At 47.5% G+C, this 19,072-nt stretch overlaps 1 protein-coding gene across 8 annotated transcripts in view; it reads right to left on the reverse strand.

The window, feature by feature from the left end:
• FARS2 (phenylalanyl-tRNA synthetase 2, mitochondrial) overlaps window positions 1-19,072 on the reverse strand; it is a 496,231-nt gene that overhangs the window by 77,079 nt on the left and 400,080 nt on the right. The gene's annotated exons all lie outside the window — the stretch shown is intronic.

Raw genomic sequence — 19,072 nt, forward strand, 5'->3', positions numbered from 1 at the left:
ACAAAACCTGCTAAATACGGCTTAGAGCTCGTCCTGCTGCAGCCCGTAGCTCCTACACCTTCTAAAGTTTTCCTACAGACACTGACCTACACTAATTTGTGAAATGAGTGGCTTGCCTAAAGCCAACCAATTCCAACAATATGCATCATTATAGCCCATTAGAAAAACATTTCCATTAGCAAAGAAAGGTTAAAGTCTTATTTTATCCACTCTATCTACCAGGGCAAAAGGTACACACACATACCCCTAGGGATGGATAAACAAGAACAGGAATTAGAAGGCTTCCTATGCTAGTTCTCTTTATCAAAAATATTGAACTCAGCCAGCACATCCAGACGTGAGGACCCCCTGGAAAACACTGCTGGAAATCTGGGTGAGCATATGCTTTGCTAAAGGAACACTTCCACATACTTCACTTTCTGGTTTCCTGTTGAAAAAGCACTACAGGATTTTTAACAGAAAAACATGATGAAATAGTTTGTTCATTCCCTTGTTCTTAATGAGACATTTGAAAAAGGATATACATACGCTACTGGCTTTTAAAGTCCTAGCTTTTCAGATGCCTTTTAGAACTGACACCAAAATTCCAACTTTGGGGAGGGCGTGTTAAGAACAACCGTGTGGAAGACAGAAGTCAGAGGAAGACTTGAGTGAGTTGAGCAGCAACCAATAGAAAGGTGGAAATGGCAGAAGCACACACGGACACGCAGCGGGCTCTGTGTCGTATCAGATGGGTCTCCTGTCTATTTTCCACCTGCATGACTGCTCCCAAGATCTACTTTAACATTTACTCCACGTGCTGATACAAATAATGAAGAGAATCAAAACTCAACCACACACGGTGATTAAACAACTATAAGACAAAATAACTTACTGATCTCAGGTTCTTCCTAGAACCCAGAGAACTGCAGTGAGGTTGGTCACTTACTAACGTCACACAGGGGTCATGCTGTTAAGCATTTCTTGCTCTTTGATCTGTTTCATTTTAACGACTATTTCTCCTTCATCTCTCCTGCTCGGAGGGGTGAAGCTGGAGACAACACAAACCAAAAGTACCGCCATCTCCCCAAAATCGTCAGCACACCAAACAGACATGCATGAGACAGTCCCTGCCACCCGGCTTCTGACATTTTCTGAGTTCTCTCCTCTGCACCTGTCCCAGGTGGCTGCTGTGTGGAGTCCCTGGGCCCAGTAACAGCCCAGTGCACAGCTGCTGGTGCGTGCTTTCCATACGTGATTATCTCGACACAAGACACAACTCTTGGTCTGCAGCCCTCCCGCTGTGACACATGCCCTGTGCCTCCAGGCTGTGCACGGGCAGTGGCAGCCACAAGGGACAGCTCTAATACCGGGTTTCCACGTGTTGACCGATGGCTCCTGCACAGACAGCCACACAAAGGCTCTAGCTCTCTGAGGGCTGCCAGGCGCAGAGCCCAGGTAATCCCGAGGAGTTAGTGGGCTGCTTGCTGCCTGGTGCACCCGTGGTGACCGCACGTGCGGCACAGACCAGAGGGCCATCTGTCTGCCACAGCCTGCCAAATCCCACCGATCCTCCTGGGCCCCCCGGGGCAGGCTTTCCCTACTCTGAATCTTATTTAAGGTTTACGTGGGAGAGCAGCCGGTGCTGTATGTGCCCCAAAGGGTCTTTCTGAAAATTAACACCTTGCTCAGTAAAAGCATCAAGTGTTTACCCTCCTCTGAGATCGCCTGGGAAGTAAAACAGTGTCCCTGAGTGCAAGGCTCTAGGACCATGGGTGCTGTGATGATGGGGGAACGCTCGCCATAAAGATGGGGCTGTCAGAGACCTGGGGCTCTGTGGACAGAGCCTGGCCCTAGTGGGGGCTTCACTCTCCAGTGCACATGTGCGAAAGCGCCTTTGATTTCTATCCGTTCTGATAAAGTCTTCATCAGCCCCTTGCACCACTTCCCCTCTCCTGCAAAGCATTATGGGGGCAGTGTCCTTGTCTGCCCTTTTGTAGCTGGGAAAGCAAACAACTGGTTGTGATGGGGGGGGAGGGGTGTGTGTGTCACAGTTCCCAGGAACCTGGCAGGTGTGACCTGAGGCTCCCAGTGGCCAGGTGAGCCTGCCGGAGAACTGCCCACGTCCTATTCATGTTGGGGGTGCTGCCCGAGGATCCTGACCCTCACGACTCACCTGATCCCAGGATGCCTGGAGGGAACGCGGCCAAGGCCATCATGCTGGAAGGCGCCCCCAGCTCCTGGCGTTTTCCTAGTAACCAAGTGCTCCTGACTGTGGTGCTTGATCCTTTCTTCCGTTGTCCCCCCACGTCGTGGCCAGCGACACTCAGACATTGCTGCTTCCCCCCCATGTCATGGCCAGTGACACTCAGACATCACTATCCCCCCACTTCCACGTCGTGGCCAGCGACACTTGGACATTACTATTCCCCCCACGTCATGGCCAGTGACACTTGGACATTACTACTCCCCTCACGTCACGGCCAGTGACACCTGGACATTACTATTCCTCCCCTCCATGTCATGGCCAGCGACACTCAGACATTACTACCCCCACCCCCACGTCGTGGCCAGCGACACTCAGACGTTACTATTTGCCTTTCACCTCTGCCCTCTGCTTCTGTTAAGACTCTGTTTTCTCCGCCCAGAGTTATACACAGAAAAGCGTGACACCAATCTGTGGTTAGAAGGACTCAAACAGCTGGATGATATTTTTATTTAAAAAATAAGCGCTGCTTTTAAGTTAAGGATCGGGCGTGGTATTCTTCCCAGACCTCTCACTTCACAGGGCACGGAAGGCGCTGCGGAGGGCTCCCGTGTCACTCGGCTGAGCTTCGCCCTGGAATTTGCTATTTGAAGTCTGCAAATGAAGGGGAAGCGGCTTTCATGGGAACACGGCATCAAAATAATAACCTGGAGCGACTTCAAAGGCGAGTCATCAATTTTAGTTTTCGCTCGTGATTTTGTCTGTTGAAAGCCATAGCTATTTCACAAGTGAATAATGAGAGCAACGTCTCACGAAAGTTTTCTTCCCGCATCAGACAGCATCAGGAAGCAGAAAGGGCACTGCATCGAGCACTTGGTATTTTTAAATCACATTAGCGAGTCAGATGGGCTCACGAATTAAAGCCAGCGAGTGGGGAGTCTTTCTCTCCAGCATGTGATGCAGCGCTGGTTTAGGGTTCCCTTCAGTGAGGGATGCGACTCTACCCCGGCTGGAAACACCAGCGAATGGACTGCTCCTCCCCCACCCTCTCTGCTACACCCCCCATTCTGCATCTGTAACTTCTTCACCTCTCACACGATGCCTCCACATTTTTTTTAAGAAGCTTATTCTAATAAATCATCACTCCACTTTCTTTGGCTACATATAATCTTGCATTTGTTGTTTGGGTCTAAATCTGCAGCCCATATAAAATAAAGCCCCTGGGAATTTCTGGTATTTTCCAAAAATTGGTAATGAATGTGTCATTTGGTAAATAGGGGGAAAAGTGATTACCACATGTAGACTTGGACAAGATCTCAGAAGCTGTCCTTCTAATTTTTGTTAGGCTGAAAAATTCAACTAGCCAGTTTCCTGAGAGATTCTAATGCACTTTGCTAAATTTTGCATTGCTTTAATTTTTAAAGATTTATTTATTTTATTTGAAAGGCAGAGTTACAGAGAGGCAGGGGGAGAGAGAGGTCTTTCACCTGCTGGCTCACTCCCCAAATGGCCGCAATAGCCAGGAGCCAGGAGCTTCTTCCGGGGGCCCAAGGACTTGGGTGATTTTCTGCTGTTTTCCCAGGCCATAGCAGAGAGCTGGATTGGAAGAGGAGCAGCTGGGACTCGAACCAGCGCCATATGGGATGCCAGTGCTGCAGGCAGCGGCTTTACTTGCTACGCCACATCGTTGGCCCTGCTTTTATTGTTTAGTAAGCTATTGGTACCTGCTCTTTATGACTGCATAGGTTCTGTCAACACAGGATAATCTAGTTACATTGGCAGCTTCCTGGAAATGAGGCCCTAATAAATGAATGTCTTCCACCAGAATTTTTAACGATTAGCATTTTATTGTAAAAATAATATATATTCATAAAAAAATTAAACTAAATGAAGTGAGACCCAAATCTAGGCCTCAGTTGCAGAGATAATAACTGTTAACACCTTCCATTGTATATTTTTAGATAATTTTTTTTTTAATTTTTTGACAGGCAGAGTGGACAGTGAGAAAGAGACAGAGAGAAAGGTCTTCCTTTGCTGTTGGTTCACCCCTGAATGGCCACTGTGACCGGTGCACTGTGTCCAGTGCACCCTGCTGATCCAAAGCCAGGAGCCAGGTGCTTCTCCTGGTCTCCCATGGGGTGCAGGGCCCAAGCACTTGGGCCATCCTCCACTGCACTCCCTGGCCACAGCAGAGAGCTGGACTGGAGGAGGAGCAACCGAGACAGAATCCGGCGCCCTGACCGGGACTAGAACCCAGTGTGTCGGCACCGCAAGGCGGAGGATTAGCCTTGTGAGCCATGGCGCCGGCTTCTTCCTTCCTCCCTTCCTCCCTTCCTCCCTTTTCTTCCTTCCTTCCTTCCTTCCTTCCTTCCTTCCTTCCTTCCTTTAAGAAAAAGATTTATTTGGGGCTGATCTTGTGGCGCAGCGGGTAAAGCTGCTGCCTGCGACACTGGCATCCCATATGAGTGCTGGTTTGTGTCCCAGCTGCTCCACTTCCAATCCAGTTCCCTGCTTCCAAGTCACTCTGATTTGTACTTCTACAAAGAGTAGACAGTACCTGTTGTCCCACACCTCTGACAGCACCTAGTGCGGCTGTCCCTCAGTATCCATGAGGGATGAGTTCCACGACCTAAAGTGCAGATACCAAACTCCGTGAACGCTCGAGTCTCTTACGCAAAAAGGCACAGGTCTGCATGAGAGCTAGGAATCCTTCTACATACCTTAAATCTTCCCTAGAACACTTACAGTGCCTAATGCAGTGTAAAGACTATGCAAACAGCTGTCACTCTGGGTTGTGTACAGAATGACAAGGGGAAAAATGGCTGCACAGGTTCAGTACAAATGTGATGCTTTTCCCCTAATGACCCTGAATCCATGCTTGAGGAATCCACAGCCACGGAGAACCTACTGCATTATTAACATTTAAATGCTATGGTTCATTTGTTTATTTGTTTATTTATTTGAGAGAGAAAGAGAGAGAGAGAGAGAGAGAGAGAGAGGGAGAGGGAAACTCCACCCCCTGGTTCATTCCCTAAATCACAATCAGACTGCTGAGAAGATGTTACTCAGTTACTGATTGGCACCTGTTGATTCTGAGTGAGGCTAAACATCACCTCCTGTGTCCATTCACAGATGGATAAGAGCTCTCTGTTGTACTCAGAAAAGTGGCCTTCTATCATGGCCTGCCCATCCCACCCCATCTCCCTAGCTTGCTATATATTCTTGATCCAATATCTGCTGCACCGTGTGGAGTAGAAGTCCTAAATTTTTATGTGCATAAATCCATCACTCTTTTTCCCCACATTCCCTTTTAGGTTTATTTTTTCAAGAAAGGAAGAACTGCTTCTAATTTGAAGTAAACCTAAAGTAAAAACCTACTTATCTGTTAGTATGGGCAGACTTCAAAAAGTTCATGGAAAATGGAATTAAAAGGTAAGCTTATTTCAGTACCAAAAATGTTGAAAGCCAAAAGTTCATGAAAAAGTATAATATGAAAAAACACTGAATGATTTTCAATTTTTTGACTCCAAAATACAAATAGAATGAAATATTCCATTCCCACAAACTTCAAAGTGGGCTACCTTGCAAATGCTATGGATAAATGATCTCCCACAGTGTGGACACGTCATCGGCCACCTGCCCGCTGGCACCCGGCTGCCAGCCACCCCTTGGGAAGCAGACCTTCCTCACCCCCTGGGTACAACAGAGTGATGGGTTCCCCGGAAACCATCAGTGCTCCAGGGTGAGGGCGGAGGGGCAGACCTGCTGAGGGATTCCCCAAACAAAAACAACATTTAGATCACCTCGCAGGTCGCCTCTCAGATGCCACCTTTGTTTCTTTCATCGGCTCCAGCTGACAACGTCTGTGACAGTTGTGTCGGTGGCTGTTTAGGCCTAAAGCCATTTATCCTGAGATAATTAAAGATGAATGCCAGACAGACTGGATTTGCTAAGTGTAAAAGGAAAGTGACAGGCTGTTACTATGACAAAAGAACACAACAGAACCTTATTATTCACATTTGTTTTGTGAACTCCCTGAATCTGGGTCTAACATACAACACTGGGGTGGGGAAGGGAGAATAAAATACTGATTAACCCAAACCTGTAGGAATCCTCACTTCTGGTGGGCCTAAGAAAGGAAGTCTGTTGGGACTGAGAGCTGGACGGCAACCCCACGAAGCACTGGAGGCAGTGTGGTGGCCTGGTGTCTGCTCTTAAGACACATCTTAGGGCTGGCGCCCCGGCTCACTAGGCTAATCCTCTGCCTAGCGGCGCCGGCACACTGGGTTCTAGTCCCGGTCGGGGCGCCGGATTCTGTCCTGGTTGCCCCTCTTCCAGGCCTGCTCTCTGCTGTGGCCCGGGAGTGCAGTGGAGGATGGCCCAAGTGTTTGGGCCCTGCACCCGCATGGGAGACCAGGAGAAGTACCTGGCTCCTGCCATCGGATCAGCGTGGTGCACCGGCCGTAGCGCTGGCCATTGGAGGGTGAACCAACGGCAAAGGAAGACCTTTCTCTCTGTCTCTTTCTCACTGTCCACTCTGCCTGTCAAAAAAAAAAAAAAAAAAAAAGATACATCTTAACACACCAGGGGGCAAAGGCAAAACAGCAACGTGCCAATCATGTCCCTCAAGTTCACACGACATAAATCCAATATTGCAGTACATGCACATTTTCGTGTCGGCAATTATTACAGATTTTTTGGTATATTATAAATATAAGCTAGCATTCGTCTAATGTTGGTTAGGCGTAAACTGGTGACATTTTCTAACCATCAGCTACTACTTCTTTTAGCACATTTCCTTATTTTGCATATTCTGCCTCAATTTAACGTTTAAGAAATTGCATTATGGAAGTCAATTCTGTACGTGACTTAGATTGCCACCCGTGAGTGTGACACAGGGTGAAAAGTTAGCTTATATGTTTCCTTAAAGGTTTTCCTTGAGAGGCAGAGACACAGATAGAGAGAGAGACAGCTTCTATCTGTCGGTTCACTCCCTAAATATCTGTGATGGCTGGGGCTGGGCCAGGCCAAAGCTGGAGTCAGTCAAACCAGGTCTCCCACATGGCTGACAAGAACCCATTACCCTCCTGGGGTCTGTGCGAACAGGAAGCTGGAGTCAGGAGTCGGAGACAGGTATCAAATGCAGATAACTCAGATATGGGTGTCATGATCACTAGGTCAAAGGTCTGTCCCAGTACGCTACTTGAACGGACCCAGGTAAGTACATGTGACTTCCAAACGAGACACCAAGGGCCACCTCTATTGCTTGGAAAGCTGAAGTGGAAATCAATTTCAAACAGTGCAAGACGTGCAGGGAAACCAACGCTACCACCAACTGCCCTTGTGTGGCTTCTGCAGACATCTACTGAGTGCCCACACCGGCCCAGCCCCCACGCTGCGTAACGCAGCACAAACAGGTGACTCTCACTTCTGGGGGCTATAAATTCAGCCCAGGGGACATTTTCACCACTTCACACTGAACCCGAGGCAGAGCAGAAAGTGAGCTGAACGTGTCTCGGGTGGCACTGTGGGCTCTGTATTTTAAAGTTCTCTAATTTAAATAATACCTCTTTAAAAACATGCTGTCCATTCTTCTAAGTGTGGGTGTGCAGTTTTCTCACCTTGAAGTCAGGGGAAAATCACGTCAGTGCAACTGGACTTGAGCAGGAAGACCCTCAACATGAGCCTCTTCCAGAAAGCCTCGCTACTGTCCTCAGCCCTCCCAGCAAGACCCACGTGGGCCAGCCCGAGAGGGAGCGGCATGCTCCTCCTGCCCTCCTGCCCGTCCCCCATACGTGAGGCTAACGCCAGTGGCAGAATCTAAAAGGCCTTGTCCAGGCCGGGCCACTGTGGCTTAATCTGGTCCCCAGACAGAGCACTTCCTGGTCTATCCCAGTGTGCCAGGCGCCTGGCACTGTCACTCACGACACAGCAGTCACACAACAAGGTCGTTCACCTCTGCAGGAGAGCCGCCTCCTTCCAAGAGTGACTGGTAGGATGTCCCGGAGGCTCAGTGACTCTGGTGCAGGCTGGGTTACAGGAGAGGGTGGACAAGGCGGTTCTGAAACCAGCGAAGGGCTGCTAAACCCCAGTTGGTTCAATAAGTTTGATCGGAGGAAAGAAATGAGAAGCTCACAGGAAACCAAGAGGGAACCCTGGCTCCTCCACCTGGCTCAACAATGATGAATCTTTTATGCAAAAACAATTACACTTAACGAGGAGGGCGAAATCTGGCCCTGAAAAGGCAGACAATGAAGAAACTATTGATTGGTTGTGTTCCCAGATGACAGGACAAGGCAGCAAGGCCACAGGACGTCAGTAGCCTTTGTACGCAGACAATGCCATGGCCGAGAAAGAAGCTGCTAAGATCGGTCCCATTCACAACAGTTACAAAAATTTTTAAATACTTCGGAATAAATTTAACCGAGCATGTGAAAGATCTCGTCAATGAAAATTATAAAACATTAAAGCAATAAATAGGAGAAGACATTAAAAATGGAAACATCTTCCATGCTCGTGGATTAGAAGAACTGATATCGAAATGTCCATTCTACCAAAAGCAATTTACAGATTCAATGTAATCCCAATCAAAATACAAATGACATTCTTCTCAGATCTAGACAAAAGGATAGCGAAATTCATATGGAAACTCAAGAGACTCCGAATAGCTAAAGCAATTTCAAGCAACAAAAACAAAGCCACAGGCATCACAATGCTGGATTTCAAGACATAGTACAGGGCAGTTATAATCAAAACAGCCTGGTACTGGCACAGAAAATGTAGACCAATGGAACAGAATAAAACCCTAAAATTAATCCAAACACCTACAACCAACTAATCTTTGACAATGGAACTAAAATCACTGGAGAAAGAATAGTCTATTCAACAAATGGTGTTCAGAAAATTAAATCTATACATGCAGAAATGTGAAACAAGACTCCTACCTTACATCTTATACAAAAACTAACTAAAAATGGGTCAAGGATCTAAGTCTATGACCTGATTTCATCAAATTACTAGAGGAAAACATCAGGGAAACTCTGCAAGGCATTGGAGTAGACAAAGACTTCTTAAGTACAGATAATAAAAGCAAAAATAGACAAACGGGGTTATATCAAGCCAAGAAGCTTTTGCACTGCAAGAGAAACTCTCAACAAAGTGAGTAAGCAACCGACAGCAAGGGAGAAAATATTTGTAAATGATGCCACCGATAAAGGATTAATATTGAGGGTCTATAAAGAGTCTCAATAAATAAAGAAACTCAACAACAACAAAAGCAATCCAGTCAAGAAATGGGCAAAGGGCAGGAACAGGCATTTCTCAAAGGATGAAATTCAAATGGCCACCAAACACATGAAAAAATGCTCAGGATCACTAGCCATCAGGAAATGAAAATCAAAACCATAATGAGGTTTCACCTCACCCCAGTCAGAATGGCTATCATCTAAAAATCAAAAAAGCAATAAATGCTGGTGAGGATGTAGGGAAAGGGTACCCTCATTTACTGTTAGTGGGAATGTAAACCAGTATAGCCATTGTGGAAGACAGTATGGTGATGCTTCAGAAATCTAAAAATAGACCTGCCATATGACCCAGCCATCCCACTGTTGGGAATTTACCCAAAGGAAATGAAGTCAGCATACGAAAGTGTTATTTGTACCCCCATGTTTACTGCAGCTCGATTCACAATAGCTAAGATATGGACTCAATCCACATGTCCATTAACTGATGACTAGATAAAGAAAATACTGCATATATGCACAATGAACTACTACTCAGCCATAAGAAAGAGTGAAATCATATCTTTTGCAATAACATGGATGCAAATGGAAACCATTATGCTTAGTAAAATAAGCCAGTCCCAAAAAGACAAATATCATGTTTTCCCCGATCTGTGGTAATTAAAATACAAAGCGCAAAAAATGTAATGCATATGAGTAAAATTGGCATTTTGAGATGATTATTGTTCACAGCCCTTGTGTATACTCCTGAGGAACAGTTTTTTTTTTTTTTTTTCTAATTATTACTTGTTGATCTCTTTATATGGTGGAAGGTTAAGCTTCTGATGATAAATAAACTGCAAATCTGTCATGGTAAAAATTTTTTTAAAAGATACATTTATTTATTTATTCAAAAGAGAGAGAGAGAGAATGGAGGGAGAAGAGGGAAGAGGAAGAGGAGAGGGAGAGGGGGGAGGAGGGGAGGGGGAAGAGGGGGAGGAAGAGGAGGACTTCCATCTGCTGGTTTACTCCCCAAGTGGCTGCAACAGCCACGGCTAGAACAGGCTGAAGTCAGGAGACAGAACTTCACCCAGGTCTCCCAAGTCGGGGGCAGGAACCCAAATACTTGAGCCGTCATCTGCTGCCTTCCCAGGCACATTAGCAGGAAGCTGGGTTAGAAGTAGGACATCTGGGGCTTGAACCAGCACTCTGACACGGGGATGCTGGCATCGCAAGCGGCAGCTTAATTCACTGTGCCACAAGGCTGGCCTTAACAATTTTTTTTAACCTTCCATCAAACTATTTTCATTTTCCCATACTTCCTCTATTTCCTTTCAACACACACACACACACACACACACACACACCTTTTCATTGTTGTAAGCTAGGTATTGTTTCCTGGTTTGTTTTTTTTTAAGCATTTTTGATGTTGCAACCTGGTCATTATAGCTGTCGTGGCTCTGTAACAGTCCATCACGCGATGTGCTGTCATTTACTTATGCAGTCTTCTCTTTTGGGCCCTTGGCTAACGAAAGTTCCCTGGAAGTAAGCGTGCCACATCCACCGCGGTGGTATCAGAAGCGACCTTTGTGCAGACCCCAAACCGCATCCTGATACTATGTGGCCTGTCACCCCCCAGCCTTCCTTCTGACTCCTTGTCACATCGGGCTATTACAGCAAACTGCAGCTTGCTGTCAGAGAGCTCCGAATCACTCCACAAATTATTGATGAAAGCAGGGCTTCCATCTCTGACCAAATGCAGCCGCAGCCGCGGGAAGAGGGAGCGAGGGAGGGAGAGAGGGAGGAGGGGAGAGGAGGCAGCCAGAGGAGGACGGGGAGAGGAGGCAGCCACAGCTGTTAAGGAAGCTCGGGAGACTTTCAGAAAGGCCACAGCCTGCTTTCTGTCTTTGGTCTCTGGAGAGAAGAGTCAGCAGTTTGTTAGCAGACGGATGGAGTCGAATCCCAGGGGAAGGGTGGGTGCGTGCGTGCGTGCATGCGCGCGTGTGTGTGTCTTGGGATCTTCCCGTCTTCCTTGTCAAAATGCTTCAGAGGCTTCGGCAAGGGGCTGCCGTTCTGTTTCTCCTTTTTGAAAGTAACTTTCCCTCCGGCACACACATGAAACAGCCCCGCGTGGAAAGTAATGTGAGACATAGGGAAAGTAAGCAAAAATCACCTTCTGTGGCATTGTGAGCCCCTTCCTCCACCTTTTAAACTCTTTTTTTTTTTTTTAAGATTTATTTGTCGGAAAGCCAGAGAGCCAGAGCCAGTCACAGAGAGGCTTTCTATGCCCTGGTTCACTCCTAAGTGCCAGCAACGGCCAGGGCTGGACTAGGCGGTAGCCAGGAGCCAGGTCTCCCACGTGGGCTGCAGGAGTTCAGGACTTGGGCTGTATCTGCTGCCTTCCAGGTGCATCAGCAGGAAGCTGGACTGGAAGCAGAGCAGCCGGGAACTCAAACCAGGCACTCTGACACGGGACGCGGGCACCCACGCGGCACTTAGCCTGCTGGGCCACACTCCCGACCTCACGTGAGCTTTTCCAACATGCAAGCGTTCTTTAAGATGGTTTAATTATCTGCAAAACGGTTCATTGTTCCGGCGACTACACGGTAATTTATTGGCTTATTTATTCAGGTTCTCCAGGCTTTCAATTTAGTGAATAACAGGGCCACCCTTCTCACGTGGGTCCTTTAGCCCAGATTTACAGACTTACTGGGTTCAGGGTGTGGCAGGCACCTCCAGGCTGAATCCTGCTGGCAGAACAGACTCCCGGGGAGTTACACTCAACCTAGCCTCGCAGGAGAGCGGTGATGCCACGGCTTCCTCAGTGGGAGTAGGTGTTATTGTTTTTATATTTTTAACAGCAGATGAAAAATGGAATCATTACTTTAAATTGCATTTTTTGAACACTGGTGAGGTTGAACTTTTAAAATTTGTTTTCCGGCTGTAAATTTAGATAAATTGTTTGGTGAGCTGTTTTTATTGAGCTGCTGCTCATTTTTCTATTAGAATAAAGAATTTTTTTCAGACTGATTATCTGAGTTACTATGGAATTACTTTGCCAAAGCCAAAAAGAAAAAAAAAAATCTTATATACATTTTAAATGTAACTCTGCAAAAGCAAAAAGATGTACAGGGAACTAAGACTATAAGAAAGTGGCCAATATGGCAGGGGTTGTGGGCATAGTCTGGACACTTGATGAACTTTCTAGAAGAAGCATAATGAAAAGGTGACAAAAAATAAAAGGTAAATTGTGTTCCACATAACACGCAGGGATGATGGACTAGCTGTGTGGTGTCGCTCCCCCTCTTCGTGGAGGAACGACACTAAGCCCTGCGCTGTTCTTTCATCTGCTCGGCCCTCCCCGGGTTTGCTGCTGGTTCTTCCCGGGTTGGCTACTATCCCTTCCACCTCCGTGGAAGGGCAGTTCCCCCTGGCCACATTCCCCACTTCCGCAGGGGAGCGGCACACCGCCGGCCGGCTCTCTGGGGGCTGCACAGGTGTTCCTTCAGCTAGATGTTCCCCATAGATGTTCCTGGTGCATGCCGTCTCTCTCCTCCTTTATAGTCCTCCTCCGCCAATCCTAACTCGGCTGCCCACACGCCGAGTACGCTGCTCTCCAATCAGGAGCAAGTCCTACAGTTAATTGGTTGAACTGGGGGCAGCTGTGCGGAAGCTGTTTACTTCTCTCCCAGCGCCATATTGTGGGAGAGCAGATGCATAGAATAAGTCTTAATTCGAGTAACTTAGTCTAGTCCGGATTGCTCCCCACAGTGTGGGACTCACGGGGAGGACTGGGCTTCTTTTTCATTCTAGTTTATCTTTCTGATTTAACACTCTCTCTGAATGTTGCTGTTGATAGAGACCCCTTCCAGAAATTCTTTTCCACTTGGCTCCGTGGATGAACAGGGGCAGGTGACAGCTGCACAGGCTAGTGGTGTGGACAGCTATCAGCACATAGGTGTGGCCACTGCCACCAGCAAGCTGTGTGACTTTGCATTGAAAGGACGCCTTTCCTTAAGAGTGTGGGCCAAGATGCAGCTCTGCCCATATTACACAAGGTCCACACACACACACAGGTGCTCTGGGTACAAACTCTGACTCCACTGAGGCCCTGAAAACATCACAGCTACACGGCAGTTTGTTGAAATCAAATTATCACCAGGTAGACCTGGTGGGGGAGACCAGGAGGGGGAGAGGGGAGGGGGGGGGAGAAGGGGGAGGGGGAAGGGGATAGCAGAGAGGGGAGGGGGAGAGGGGAGAGGACAGAGGAGAGAGGGGAGGGGGAGGGGGGGAGAGAGGGGAGGGGGAGGGGGGAGATGGGAGAGGGAAGGGGGAGGGGAGAGGGGGAGGGGGGAGGATGCTTCCATGTCTGCAGGGGCCAGGGTTGAAAGCAGGAGCTGGGAACTCAACCCAGGACCCCTCCACGGGGAGGTCATAGCTTCCGCAGGGTCTGCAGAGGAGGACGCTGGAGTCGGCTAACAGGGTGGGAGCAGGCGCGAGGCCCTCCACTATGGCCCACGCGCGTCTGAGCGGCATCGTAACCGCCAGGCCAGATGCCCGCAGTGCAGAGCTGGTCGCACCGTCTTTGGCAGATGGGGTCCCGGAGGGGCTGGGGGTGTCACACCCTTAAAAGCACAGCCTGAGGGAAACATCAGAGCAGGAGCCTTGCTTTGTCACCTCTGCTTTCCGGCTCTGAAGAGAAGGTCTCAGTCACAGAGCCTTGTCACCAGTTTAAAAAAAATAAATGTGTGAGGCTATTTCCTGAGGACAGGCCTCTGGCAGGATGAGCTTGGCTTAGGATCCTGACCACAGCTCAGTGTGTTTCCGCCTCTCCTTCTGATCCCAGGGGCGCCCCTTCCGGATGGAGACCAGGCTGCAGCCCAGCCCGGCAGACCGTGGGCCCAGGCTCCAGGAAGCACACGGCAGCCACCTTTGCGGTTGGTCATCTGGCCACACTGTCAGAGAAGTCCTGGAGAACTTTACAGAGCTCATTCCAGAACTGTGGAGGGGCTGAACCCAGGAAATGAACGATGGGCCACATTCTCTTTGTTAACTCTCCCACTCTCAGGGGCACGTGCTGGGGCCTCTGCCTTCTGGCTTGCATGGCGCTCGGGCCGCTAAGTAGGGTCTCCGTCAGCGACTCTGAAGGCTGCAGCAGTGACGGGTTTCAAGCCCCAGAGGCAGATGAGGCCCCCTCTCCTGGATGTCACCTATCTAGAAACCAAGGCTATCAGAAGTCATGGCTTAGGCACCAGGTTGGGCAACACAGATGCTAAACGTGTCCTCTCTGGTGTGAACGCTGTCAGGGCCTGAGGGGCTGATGGTGTGGGTGGGTGTCCTCTTCCAGGATGGAAAAGCCATCTCCTGGAGGCACCAGTGGCAGATCTCCCATCTCCCTCCCATCCCTCTCCCTCCAAGTCCTCAGGGATGGTGACCACCAAGAGTTGGTGGAAGGCCCAGCAGGTTAAGCCACCACCTGTGACACTGGCATCTCACGCAAGTGCCAGTTTGAACCCTGGCTGCTCCGCTACTGATCCCACTCCCTGCTAAGGCTCCTGGGAAAGCAGCAGAAGACGACCCAACCACTGAGGGTGCTACCACCCACGCTGGAGGCCTGGAGGGAGTTCCAGGCTCCTGGCTGTGGCAGGGCCCACCCCTGATCATTTCAGCCATTTGGGGAGTGAACCAGCAGATGGAAGCTCTCAGACTCTGCCTTTCAAATACATGAATAAATCTGTTTTTTTTTTTTTTTTAAGAGTTGATGGAAAATGTTTTTGAAGACATGTCCATCTGCTAAGCCTATAAAATGGTTTGATTAAACAGATCCCTAGGAACTAGGATGGGACATGGTAAGGAGAGGGGATAGGGCAGGCTGGAAACGGAGGCGTCTCAGGAATGGCTTATTTGACAAAGACTGACAAGCCCACTCTAAACTTTCACTGGCATCATACACAAGTGTCTCTAGTCCAGTCTCCCATGGCTCTCTCTGCCGCCTGGGCCCAGCTTTGGACACCTTTTGCTCAGCTCAAAACCTTGGAGCCTTCTACTGGGTCTCTTTCCACTGCTTTCAAACCAGCTTTTCCTCCATGTTTTCCACACTCACCTGTTTCTGTCAGTTTTCTATGTAACCCTTTGATTCCATACCCTCACTGATGCTGCCTGCACGATGCAACAGCTCATTCACGCCACACCCATCCACTGCCTGCCTCCCTCGTGCCCGTCCTCAGGAACTTCACGAGCAGGTGGATCAAACGGAAACATAAATATATCAAGTAAGTGGCCAACAAGGACTGGAAGCTTTAGAAATGGGAGGAACGGTGGGCCTGGATTTTGACAACGGTTCCCTGCTTGGCTCCTGCTAGACTATGCATCTACTCTTGTCTGTCCTACCTGTTGAGACCAGGTGATTTTCCAAAATAATCTTGCAAAGCCACTGTCATTACCAGGGGTCCAATCAGCACGTGCAGGACTTGCTTCCACACAGCTATCTGTGTGCTATGGCTTTGTTAGGAAGTGTCTGAAACGGAGCACCTGAGTGCTGGATTGTTAGAGAAGTCTGGCTGATGGAGTTTGATTATGTTGGCTCACTGCCAGGTTCTTGAATTGGCAGGTGTATGTGGGTGGAGGGGGAGAGCTTTGTACCTTGCATGGGAGGAAGGTGGGAAGAATTATTTTTTTGAAAAGGAGTGTAGAGAAGCAGATGAAAGGAAAGCTGAACACAAATCTTACCTACTTTGCCATTCCCTTCTGGGCCAGTCCTTTTTAATTATGGTTGCTTTGATTCTCTGTATTTATATGATGCCCATATACAGAGACAGTGAGACACATGGCTCCATGAAGAACTTGTTCTGAATCACAAATTTATATAAAAGCTATTCGTCTTTGGTTACATAAAAATTAATCCTCTTTGGTTTACTTAAAATATTTAAAAGGTTTTAATAAAAAGGATACCATTTCATGAAATTAATCAAGAATAATCTTAGATGTGTGGGCACTTTAAATACACATGTCCCTGACTTTGAGATAAATTTTTAAAAACAGTTCTTTCTAACAGGAACAACCATCTCTTGGTTGCTCAGGAATGACTATACTCTGCGGTTGTCTCAAATGGAATCTTCTTTGCACTAGGTAAATATTGAGACAACATTTAGGTTGGCTCAAGTCTGTCTATATTGACTGCAGGAAGCAGCGAATATCAGGGGACAGTACCAGAGGGAGGGAGGGCATCTGAGAGCCGTAAGATGGGGTGCACACTGAAGACTGACTACCAAAGTTTTCTGTTACTAACATAGAACGAAAACACAGAATAAGCCCTACTAAGCTTGGGGGCACTTAAAAGATAATTAAACAAAATGAAATTTTCACATTCAGAAATATGACTCCATATAGAGTTCTTTCAATTGCTTTGAGCTGTTTTTTACAGAAAATCCTATTTGCAATCATTTAATATATTATTCTAAGGCACGTGGCAAACACTTCAGCTTAATGTGACAGTGTAAATGTCCTTATAGCTGGCTCTGGGTCTGCAATGGGTCTATTAGAATGTTATGGAGAAGCCGGCCGATCCCAGACTAGGACACCACAGGCACGTGCAATCAAATATGTTCGCCTCATGGCTTTAAAATGAAAGGTGTTACAAGTCTGCATTTCTGAATATGTATCCACTTTAATATGTTTGATGTTTGTCTTTAACAAGTAGAAAATCCTATAGAAGGCTATGGCCTAATCTGAGCATCTAGGAGAGAAAGTGAAGAATCAGATAAATTAATTCAATAAAAGACCCTTCATTCATCTCACGCTTCATTCAAGTGAGTTTCCTTCCTAACTGAAGCCAACATCTACTTAGGTGCTGTTGGAAACAATCCAACTGCTAGGTATACATCCAAAAGAAATGAGATCATTATAGCAAAGAAACATGTTCACGTCCATGTTTATCACAGCATTATTCACAACAGTCAAGACACAGAATCAAGAAAAATGCTCACCTGTGGATGATGGACTGAAAAATCCAGAGTACACACACACACACACACACACAGAAACGTTGTTCAGTCATTAAGAAGGATGCAATCCTATCCCCTGCAATAACATGGATGGGATGGGAGAATCTTCTGTTAAGTGGAGTCAGCCAGACATAGGAATATAAATACTGCACGTCCTCACTCACTTGTGGAAGCTAAAAAGGCTGATCTAACATGGAACTAGCAGAACAAAGGTCATTGGAGGTGAGGATGCATGGAGGGAGGGGGAACAACAGATGGTGGATAATGGGTACCAAAATACAGCTGGATGAGGGAATTGTTGCTAATGTGCAACTGTACAGCAGGTGAGTCTACTCTACAACAAGCCATTGTATCCTTCGCAATAACCGTGTTCCCAACACACAGAATTGGTGAGGACATGGAAACGCTCTTTATCCTGGTCCGATCACTATACACCGTATACACATGTCACATCATAACACTGTATTCATGTATTCCATAAATAAGTACAAATACTGCCCGTCAGTTAAAGTCGAAACAAAGTTTCTTCGGTTGGAGGAAGAGAGACTTGTGTTGTAATCCTGAGTCAGGTGGGTTGCTATTTTACTTCTTCACATGCGCCTAGGCTAATTTAACAGTAGCTGTCTTTAATTTGTTCTTTAAATGCCTCATGTATTCAAATAAACAAAGTCAAAGGCTCTGTAGGTGGAAGGAAAAGACTGATTGTCACCAGAGGTGCAGCGCAGCATACGCCGCGGTTACGGCTCCAGGGCTGCTCACTACACACCACAGACGACTGGGGAAGCGCCCTGTGATGGGAAAACACGGCGGAACTGGACTTCCCCACAGACGACTGGGGAAGCGCTCTGTGATGGGGAAAACACGGCGGAACCGGACTTCCCACAGACGACTGGGGAAGCGCTCTGTGATGGGGAAAACACGGCGGAACTGGACTTTCCACCTGACACGCTGCCCAACGGAAGCACGCGGAGAGCCTTCTGCAGCTTATTTACGAATTAGTCCAGGTTCATCGTATTTATCTCTGAACTGCTTGCTCTGTCTTGGTAAAGACCAGCTCTCTCAAGCCCTTTCATTACTACTCTTACAAAATGAAATATGAGAAGCTTAGAAGCGCAACTCTAAAACAAAGAAATACTGTAAAATTATTGAGTAACAGCCTTAACACACTTGTTCTATGATTTATCCTAATTTAACAGGACTATTTTAAAAATTCTGTTTATTTGCAAGTAAGCATTACTGAGAGACAGAGATCTTCCATCTGCTGGTTCACTCCCCAGATGGCTACAACAGCTGGGGCTGGGCCAGGCTGAAGTCAGGAGCTTCACCCATGTCTCCGTGTGGGTGCCAGGGATCCAAGTACTTGGGCCATCTTCCATTGCTTTTTCCAGGCCATTAGCAGGGAGCTGGATTGGAACTAGAGCAGCCAGGACTTTAACCAGCACCTGTACGGGTGCCAGTGTCACAGGCAGTGGCTTTTACCCTCTATGCCAAAGGCCGGCCCCTAACAGTACTATTTTTAACCCTACATTTGGCACATATGGAATGGCAGGTAACATTTCACGACTAAAGAAAGAGCTCCTGAAGACAATACCACACGTCTATGCAAGCACATGGGCGCGCACACACACACACACACACACACACACAGGGTCTTTGAAAGTTCA

The sequence above is a fragment of the Oryctolagus cuniculus genome, chromosome 5, assembly GCF_964237555.1.
Source record: "Oryctolagus cuniculus chromosome 5, mOryCun1.1, whole genome shotgun sequence".
Classification (NCBI taxonomy): Eukaryota; Metazoa; Chordata; class Mammalia; order Lagomorpha; family Leporidae; genus Oryctolagus; species Oryctolagus cuniculus.